The sequence below is a fragment of the Kogia breviceps genome, chromosome 13 (assembly GCF_026419965.1).
Source record: "Kogia breviceps isolate mKogBre1 chromosome 13, mKogBre1 haplotype 1, whole genome shotgun sequence".
NCBI classification, from domain to species: domain Eukaryota; kingdom Metazoa; phylum Chordata; class Mammalia; order Artiodactyla; family Physeteridae; genus Kogia; species Kogia breviceps.
The window spans coordinates 90,248,055-90,257,911 of NC_081322.1; the positions used below are offsets into that span (position 1 = coordinate 90,248,055).

The 9,857-nt window shown below is 60.2% G+C and overlaps 1 long non-coding RNA gene across 1 annotated transcript; it reads left to right on the top strand.

Annotated features, from left to right (window-relative positions):
• Positions 1–2,078: 2,078 nt before the first annotated feature.
• Positions 2,079–9,561, top strand: LOC136792439 (uncharacterized). Its single transcript, XR_010836233.1, has 3 exons — positions 2,079–3,392; positions 4,959–5,068; positions 8,876–9,561. It is a non-coding gene; the product is annotated as an uncharacterized lncRNA (long non-coding RNA).
• The last annotated feature ends 296 nt before the right edge of the window (positions 9,562–9,857 follow it).

The window sequence follows — 9,857 nt, forward strand, 5'->3', positions numbered from 1 at the left end:
AGCAGGTGGCCTCCGCCTGGAGCCTCTGCTGCAGACCTCCAGGGACCTGCCTGGCCCCCTGCGCCAGGGCCCTGACTCGCCAGGTAAACCTTTGGCCGAAGAGGCTGGGCCAATGCACCTGTGCAAAACTCCTCGGAAGAAACGCCCGGATGCTCTATTTCGCTTTGGCTGGGACTCCTGCGAAAAGGAAGTATCAGACTTCTGTATTTGACAACGGGATCTTCTTCTGAAGCCCCCGAACAGGAACGGCAGTTCTGGGAAGAAATACTGTGAGGAGAACGTGATTTCGCCTCTGAGTTAGGGGTTTTGTCATCCTCGTGGCCGCTCATCTCCTTCTCTGCTTTCACCAAAGAATGTTGACCCATCGCGGGAAACCGGGGGCAGGATGTACCGAGGCAGACCCCGCGCCCGCCCCACTTCTCGGGGAGGTAAGACGGGTAAGGAGATGACACCGTGGGGGGGGGGGGGAGGCGCGGGGCGGGGACCGGGGGTTTGTAGCTGACGTTTCCACATGTCGCTCGCGGCCACTGTGAAATAAGGTCCATCTGCTGACCTTGCAGCTCCTGAGGGCTCCCCGACGGGCCCGGGAGGGACAGAGGGCTGGTGGCACCCTGGTGGCCACATCTAGGTGTCCCTCCCCCTCCGCTCTCCAGCACTCACGCACTCACTCATAAAATACTTACTAGGACGTGGGGATCGGCTCCATAATTTACCACTGTGTCCTCCAAGAGCTTGCGTGTAGCCATGCAGGAGAATGATAGGTTTGCCTGCAGTCACTAGTTTGGTGAATAAAGCTGGACACACACACGCATGCGCGCGCGCACACACACACACACACATAGACTATCATCTTGTTTTGGTAGAAAAATGTACGATAAAACGTTTGGAAGCTCATCCCAGAGTGACTGTTAACGGGTGGTGGACGTACTGTCCTCAAGTAGTGGGATTTGGTGTCGTTTTCACCTTTTTCTTTGTATTTTCTGTCCCGAATATATTTGTTGCAAAACACATATATGTATATCTTGTGCATGGAGACAAAACAAGTACAGCTGTCTTAACATGTAGAATATATTGGAGCACTGCTCCCTGGACATTATTTTAAGAAAGGCACATTTCTCCAGATTCACGGAGAAGCAGCAGCAGCGCGGAGGTGAGGCCGGAGCCGTCGAGGCTACCTCCCCTCCCATCTGTTTCAGCAGCGGCCTCTCAGAGCAGCAGGTGCAGAAGCTGCCGTGAGCCCGGTACTCTCACGCCATAGAGAAAAGAGGCTCTGAGAGGCTCTTGGACACTGACCGCTGGGGGAAACAGTCCCTGTGTGGCGGCCAAACTCGTTCTCAGTCCTGGCTGCTCTGGAACCCCCTGGGAACTTCACAAATGCTAGTGCAGGGGCCCGGCCGAGGTTCTCCTCTGTTTGGTCTGGAGTGTGGCTTGGTCATCAGGACCTCACGAAGGGCCCCAAATTGTTATAAATATGCCACCCAGGTTGGGACCACTGTTCTCTATGCTGTCCTCTCCCCTGGCTTCTTGTGTGTAACTGGGTCCTGGCACCACCCCAAGAAGCGTGGTGGCTCAGGGCAGACCAGGATTCTGGCTCGGGTCTGCGCCACCCCTTTCTTCCCTCACAGCCTTCAGCTCGACCAGCTCTAAGATGGAACTGGACACTCTTTCTCCCGCGTCTTGGATCCAGGAGCTGGGAGCCATCAAGGATGACGCATGCACACGCGACCCTGGGAAACCGAACAGCGCTTTAATTTCACTAGAACCCTTCACCAGGCTTACGCTATTTGGGATTCTAGATTAACCCAACACTGGGCAATTATAGCTCTCTTCTTAGTTGGAGCCTCTAGGTGAACACCTGGTCTCACTAAAATTGTCACATCTCCCCCTTATGCAAAGAAGTATTATTATTTTCCTTATTCGTCTTGAAAATTATTTACAGACTTGCTGGCTCACTGTGACCCTTCCAGTATTTTGCAACCCCGCTTCACATATTTCTGCAAGGTTCTGGCAACTGCCATGCAAAACGAGAAGAGTGTTGAGTTGGAATCACAAATGTTTTCCAAGAGAGCTCTGAGGCCTGGATGGAGAGAGCAGGGCGCAGTTATCTGCTGGTGGCTGTGACTGGCCCTGTTCTCATCCTCTCCAGGGCAGAAAGCATTTGTCACCCTGTGTCCTTTCTGTCTCCTCTCTGCATTTAAAGGAGAATTGGAAGAACAGGAATCACTCGAGGATTTTTATTCTCAGCGCACAAAGTGCCTCTTCTTTGAGGAAGGGAATAGCTTTCCCGGAGGCAGGAGCGCGCAAGGCTGTCTGGGAGCTGCCCGGGGCTTCCCAAACCCGGCCTCGCGTGAACACCAGAAGGAAGGGGTGACCCCCGCCTGGCTTTCCGGGTCCCAGGGCTGCAGACTCTGTGTCGGAGGAAATCGAGGGCTGCATTTCTTCGATTCGGATGAGCTGTGAGTGTGGCCTCGGGAGAACCAGAGCCCCTCCCCAGGTCCGGGCATGCCTGGTGCTGGAGGGAGCAGACGGGCCGCAGGAGCGCCCACCAGAGCCGCACGCTCTCTTTGCTGAGGGTGCGGTCCTCTCCCTGTTATCGATCCACTTGGATTCCAGGGGTAGAACCAAAACTTGGGGGAAAAGATGACAAAGGCAACAGGAAAAAGGAGTGAAGCCACCTGACGAAGTGAAATTCTGCCATCAGGACCACGTTAGACACTGTTTTAACCCCCTCGGAGACAGACGGCTGTGAAACCAACACCATCGTCTGTGGCCTCTGCCTGCTGGCGTTGCCGCCGTCCTAAGCCTGGCTCTGCATCTCCGTGCTGCACGCCCACCCCACCTGCCCCTCTTGTCTCCCATGAGACCCCCAGAAGCCCACCACCATCATTTCCTGCTGCCCCCTCCGCTCTCCCTGCGCGGCTGTGGAGGCGAGGGAACGAGGGAGGGTCCTTCCTGGGCGGCGAGAGCAGGCTCCCTGGGGCGTCTTCCCGTCCACACGGTGATGCCCACGCCTGGCTCTGCCCTGCGTCTCCAAGGGCACCCGTCTCTGCTGCCCTGGGCTCAGCACCACGCCCCTTCCGCCCGGTCGCTCACCTGCACTCCTCGGCCACATCCTCCGGGCTTGCAGGTCTCTCCTCCACAGGGGAGGTGCCTTCACCTGCCAGGCCCCCGGGGCACCGCCCACCCGCCCAGCACCATGCCCTGCGGTTACTGTTTCTGTATCTGTGTGCCGTCCATCCATGGCCCCCCTGCTCCGCACGCCGTGCAAGGGGAGAGACCTCCACTGTGCCCTCTTCCCTGCCACCTGCACCTGGAGCAGGCCGGCCCACGGGGGAGACTCAGGCGCCTCCACCCAGCCGCTGTCCAGTCCTGTGCTTCCAAGGCTTCCTCAGGTATTTAAATTAAGAATAGTATTTAGAGCGGCTCCTTGTTCGCATTTTTACAGCCTGGGCGGACCCATAGTCTTTCTATAGCTCTTCACTCTCTCACCTCCCCTACTGAGGCAGGAAGGAGTCTGGAAGAGGCAGCAGGCCTTGCCCTTGGCAGACGCCGAAGCCGGTGCGGGCGGCTCTCCGTCCCGGAGAGAAGGCCCCGTTCCTGACCCTGCAGCGTGGTCTGTGCACACAACACAGAGGACGGCATCGTCCATGAGCCCGTCATCTGTGCAGACCTCGTATAAAGATGTGTGCGGGTTTACCTTTTGTGTTGTGGCTGATTTTGCTTTCCTACAGTATAAAATTAAAACCAGCATTCACTTTATACAGTATATAGAACTGAGCCATTAACATAATGTCATATCTGATTCTGCCATTTGTGTATTTATGTGGTAAACCTGTTTTCAGTGTAAGGAGAAGATGAACGTAAGTGTAAGCAGTACCTTTCCATAAAGCATCTGTTCACTACTTGGCATAAGCTGGTAATAAGAACGCCGTTCCTTTTGCATTACTTTAGTAGAGTGGGGGCAAAGGTTCTGTGCCGCGGGGCTCGTGAGCTGAGCTGGAACATCAGAGGAGCCGGGGGTGCCCATCAGCAACGCATCAGGGAAGGCGCTGGGATGGTGGATCTGGAAATCCCGGCCAGACGCGGGGCTAGAGGCTGAAGGGCCGGACCTCTGTGCAGTGTCACCTCCGGCCACCAGTGGGCAGACTCAGCTCACGCTGGACGTGGTCCTGGAGGCGGAGGACTGGTCGGGGAGGGCCTGGGGTGCAGAAAGGCCGTCCTAGGGCCGTTTGGAGCTCGCCCTGCCGGCTCCTTTCCTTCAGCCCAGCCCAGCTAAAGCCAGGACCCCTCAGGCAGCAGGAGCCCGGGAAGATCCGGCCGCAAGGACCCCCCGCGCCGTGGCTGCCCAAGGATGCTCAGGGGCTGGACTCCTCCGAGCCGCCCTGGCCAGCAGTGGGGCTGGGGGCCGGGGGCGGGGGGTCTTGTCATCCCTTCGCTTTCTCAGCCTGTGCTCCTGGGATGTGGAGACTTCCTGATTTGGGAAAAACCCCTGCAAATGAACTGTTAGTCTGCAAAGCTGGCTTGGAACGGAGACTTTGGTCAGAAAGCACGGGCTGCCTGACCCCTTTCTGTCCTTGGCCCAGAGAAGGGGCAGAAGTTTCACCGGGCCCCGCGCGACGCCCGTCGGGAAAGTCGGAGGGAAGGGGTCCGGCGGACATGCCGGGGCAGCCGTGAGCCTCAGGCCAGTCCCGGCGGGTGGGCTGGCCGGTGTCCCCCATGTCCCCACGTCCCCTCACCCTCGGTCGGCCACCTGTGTCGCTGTCGTTTCTTCCAAAGCCACGCAAACAAATGGGGCAGCGAACGTTTGCAAAATGCCCACCGCGCACTCCTGATTACCAAGCGCCGCAGGTCAGGTCTGAGGCCGCGGGGGACCCGCTGCAATGATTGATCAACCCAGGTCCCCAGAGAGCATCACGAGCTCAGCCTGAGGCTGACCTGGACCCGCGTTTCTGCTTTAGGAAAAGCCGTGTGCCTCCTGTTGCCGAGACGACCGATAACCTGAGTTCTGTGAGGACGTTCACTGTTCACAAGGCTTGACGACAATAGCACTTCCTTCCAAAAGATGAGCGTAAGTGTTTTGCGTTCAGTCCGCCCTTTCTTCTGGTTCCCCAAGTCCGCTTTAATTCATCTGAAGTGGCTCTAAGGGGTCACAGCAGAAGCCGCTTCTCCAACGCCCAGAGGTGCCGCGGGCTTTCCTGGGAGGAGCTTGGAGAATGTGCGCCCGGGCCCAGCAAGCGCCACAGGGACGCTGAGATGGGCACGTGGTCAGTATTTCCTGGCTGGCCGGCCCCTCCCCCGGGCTCAGCAGTGTCCGTGAGGGTCACAGCAGCCAGCCGAGGAGCGGGGCACAGACCCCATCGCATCCGCCGTGCACAGAGCCCAGAAGCGAGCTCATTTACCCGGGGCCCCGCCCCGTGCAGGCCGCGGCCGGGTGCCGCGTGGGCAGAGCCCCGCCCCGATGCTGTGGGTAGCCCCCCCCGCCCCCCCGATGCTGTGGGTAGCCCCCCCCCGCCCCCCCCCGCGAGCCTCGGCGGAGGTGAGACAGGCGAGCTCCTGCCTCACAAATACCAAGAAGCCAGGCTTCCACACCCGTTTAGGTTGTCGCTTCTTGCCGGCATAGAAAGGTGGCTTCCCTTTGTTCCTCAATTCACTGGGCCGGTGCCAGGTGGGGCACGCGGTAGCTGGAGACGAAAAGAAAAACCAGTAACCCTGATCCTGTCTTTACTTAAACTTCTGGTATTTGGTCACCATGGATTGTTGCATTAGTTTAATTTTTAAAATACTGTTTTAAATGTCAGTTGTCTTGAGGATTGATTTTCTCATTGCGTCTCTGTCCTCACCTTAGTCCCAGCCCTGGGGGGGGGGGGGCTGGTTTGACTTCAAAAACATTTCTTTCTTTGAAAGGATGACCTGCCATCTTCCCCCAGCATCCACGCTTTAAGACGACGAAACTCACAAAAAGATAGAAAACCAGACTTTTTCAGCTTTCCTGTGAAAGGGGGGGGCTCTTCCTTGGCTGTGGATGGGTCACGATTCCCCTGCAACTTCTCTTCTGCAGCGGCTGCCCTGGGACCTCGAGGGCTTTTCTCCTGCCCTGGGCCGTGCCGGCAGCTCAAGGCCACCTCTGAGCCCTGTTGTCACTGGGAGGTGGAGCTACCTCAGGGCCTGAGGCCGCAGAGCCGCTGGCCACATCCAGTCCCCGTGGGCTCGGAGCCCCCTCTGTCTCTTTGTCACCTAAAGACACCTGCACACGTCACTCCTGCCTGGCGAGCCCGCATCTCTCCCTTTATCGTTCCTGCACCGTCGTGGCTGTGGATTCATCCATTTTCACCCAAAGCCAACCTCAAACTTCTGACTATGATGCGGAATTCCCTACAGAGGGTGCATGGGTTTCTTAGGGCCGAATTTCCAAATAAGGTACCATTCACAGGTACCGGGGTTGGGCTTGGGCGCATCTTTCTGGGGACACAGTTCACCCCGTTATGAGAGGTCAGGCTGCGTGTCCGTCCCACGCGGGGGCTGCAGCTCGGACTCGGTTTGGGGCCCAGAACCGGCAGGGAGGCACCGCAGGAAGAGCTGCCACCAGAGGGCACTGCTGCACAGGGTTTGTCCCGGGCCCAGGTTCCCTCCCCGCCCTCAGCCAGGAAACCTCGGGACACTGATCCGATAGGGGAGTGGAGACGCGGGGCAGCCATTTGCCTGTCGGGCTGGAGGCTGTGCTCGCCCCCATCCTGTGAGGAGCACAGCGGGTCTGGCCTTGGCCTCAGTGCTGGTCTCCCTGTCCTGTCTGCGTCGGTCTGGCTGCCGCGCATTGCCAAGGGGGCAAGGAGGCAGCCTGGGTGCAGGAGGTCCCAGGAGGGCCAGGGGCAGAGCAGAGGGCGGGGCTGGGGAAGACGGCAGGGCGTCAGGGCCAAGGTGCCAGGTTTGCTCAGCGCCCCGAGGGTTTGTGCACACAGACAGGTACACGTGCACGAGGGCATTGGGGGTAGACTTCAGCCCTTGTCACCCTGCAGTGTGGACCCGCCTGGCCCTCGTCACCCTGCAGTGTGGACCCTCCCGGCCCTCGTCACCCTGCAGTGTGGACCGTCCAGGCCCTCGTCACCCTGCAGTGTGGACCGTCCAGGCCCTCGTCACCCTGCAGTGTGGACCGTCCAGGCCCTCGTCACCCTGCAGTGTGGACCGTCCAGGCCCTCGGCACCCTGCAGTGTGGACCGTCCAGGCCCTCGTCACCCTGCAGTGTGGACCTTCCCGGCCCTCGTCACCCTGCAGTGTGGACCGTCCAGGCCCTTGGCACCCTGCAGTGTGGACCGTCCCAGGCCCTTGTCACCCTGCAGTGTGGACCGGCCAGGCCCTTGTCACCCTGCAGGGTGGACCGTCCCAGGCTTTGGCACTCTGCAGGGTGGACTGTACCCCAGGGTACAGCCCATCGGACATGTAGGGTGGGAGACAGCCAGAGCCTGGGGTCTGCCCTGGGGCCCTGACCTGTGGTCTGGAGCCTTGTCTCGGCGGGTGGTTCCAGATCTCTCTCCCAGCCCAGACCTGCTGGCAGGCTCACATCTCTCTCGGGACTGACACATGCCACCTGACCAGGTAACAAAGCCCCATTCACCCCACATTCACTTTTATGATCAATGTGGTTTCCTTGAGGATCCAGCCACTTTGATGTGGATGTTTGTTCCTGCGGATCAGACACCGTTGATCTGAGCAACGGTCCATCCCCGACGGGCTGAGCTTCCTTGACTCCCCGTCCTGGCAGCAATTCCAGCAGGTCTTTTATTGCTTCACAGGTGCCTGCAGCCAGATAAATGGGGCACAGAGCAGTTATTGATAAGGACATTCAATCCCTAACAAGGCTGGGGAGGTTCCGCAGGGGCTGGGAAGGGGCACGGCTGGACGGGACCCGGACCCGGACCGGGAGAGCATGAAAAGGCTGATTGTGAAGGCAGGAAGCCAGCTCACCTGTGCCTCAATTAGAGACACCTGTGTTGACTTGTCCTGTGGGGGGAACTCATTTCTCAGCCAGTGCGATGCTTATTTACCCGGAAAGGCCAGCATCTGCACTCGCCCCGTTTCATCAGGAGCCGACAGCACCCAAAGATGACTTTTTTTCCTTTTAATTTGGGAATGTGGATGAAGGGAGGCAGTCTTAGCTGTGGTTCAGCTCAGACGGCGATGCTGGGGCTGAGATGGGGCCAGAACCGCGACGTGGGCTCCGGGCCGAGCTCCGGTGGGCAGGTCCCCGGGGGGGGGGGTGGCAAGGGTGCAGGCGCCCCTCCTTGTCAGCTTGGTGCAGGAGCCGCGGTGCAGAAGCGGCCACTTCTGGACACCTTCACTGCCCTTCCTCCAGGTGGCTCTTTCTTTTCTTTGTGGCTCAGAATCTGCCGGGGACCTTAAACCTCGGACAGCCCTTGAGCTTCTCCTACGAGTGAGGGTGCAGAGCTAGTTGGCAGATCAAGGCTTTCTCCTTACTTTTGTTACATACTCTCCAAGTAAAGGTAACAGGTTCAAAGACCGGGCATGGTGGCAGTGAGGCCCTTCGGCCCTCCCGGCAGTCAAAGCACAGACCGTCTCGTGGTAGAGACGAATCAAGCCCTGCTTTCTCACGCGCTCCTTCAGGGTGAGGGTGGGACGTGCGTGGCCCCCCGGTGCCGGTCCGAGGGGCTCCCGGTGGAGGAGAAGGAGCCGGGCCACCAACGCCCACACGTCAGGGAACCGCGATGCCCAGGGCTGGACCAGCCGTGGGAGACACCGGCGTCCCCAGCAGTCCCGGGGGGGGCGCCAGCCGCGGAAAGGCGGGGAGGTGACGCAGAGCGCCATGCTGAGGACCCGCACCCTCCCCTGGTCCAGCTCCGGACACACGCTCCCTGTCCCCCAGAGGCTGCTGGGCCTGAACCGACAGAGAGCCGGCCCAGAAGGGACGCCATAGCCGGCTTGAACGTGCGCCCGAAGCGGAAACAGACCCGGACGCCAACCGCGAGGAGGGAGGACGTGTGCACCACATAAGGGGGGTCAGGAAGGGCGTGGGCGCGGGTCGCGGCGGCCCGAGGACAGAGCCGCCCGGGGGTCCAGCCCTGACCTGCCCGTCCCCGGCGGTGGGGTGGGCTTCCCCTCCCTCTTCTATCCAGGGGGGACGGACACCGATCAGAGGGACCCCGTGATGCTGGCCGTCGCTGAGGCAGCAGGCGGGTCTCCTCTGTCCATCACCGCCGGTCACTTCCCTCTTCCTCAGGGGACCCAGGGCACACCTCTCCTTGGCCGGGCGAGAAAGCCGAAACCCAGCACGTGCCTCCTGGGTCTCCTTTGGCAGCGGCTGAAACGCCAGGACGCTACGGTTTGGGGATTCCAGGCGGAGGTCTCGCGCCGAGCCCTCGGGGCCCTCGGGGGCCTCCTGGTCGGTCCCCGGGCGAAGGCCGCCCCACCTCCAGCCTTCCCCCAGCCACACCGCCGCCGGCTGAAGGGAAAGCCTTGGTTGCCGATCGCAGGCCTCAGGCCTGAAGGAAGCCCCATGCTGACCTTGGGCCGGCCAGGCAGACGACCCGCAGTTCCCTGGGGGAGGGACAGGGGTGCTCGATCAGAGCCCTGTCCCTGTGCAGGTGACCGCGTTGCGACGCAGGTCAGACCGGGCGGGTGTGAGTCTCCGTGCTGTCCTGCTGTCGCCTCGGGCATTCGGGCGACTCTGGAGGGACCCGTTTTCTCATCTGCAAGCTGAGCGTAATCGAGCATGCTTCCCAGGGGTGCTGCAGTTAAAGAGGGACATGTTCCCTGAACCCCTTGTGGGGGGGCCGAGGATGGGAGGGGTCGCCCCCGCTGGCGGTGGGCCTCCCGAGCTCCCCCTCCCCAGGAAGCCTGGAGCAGGA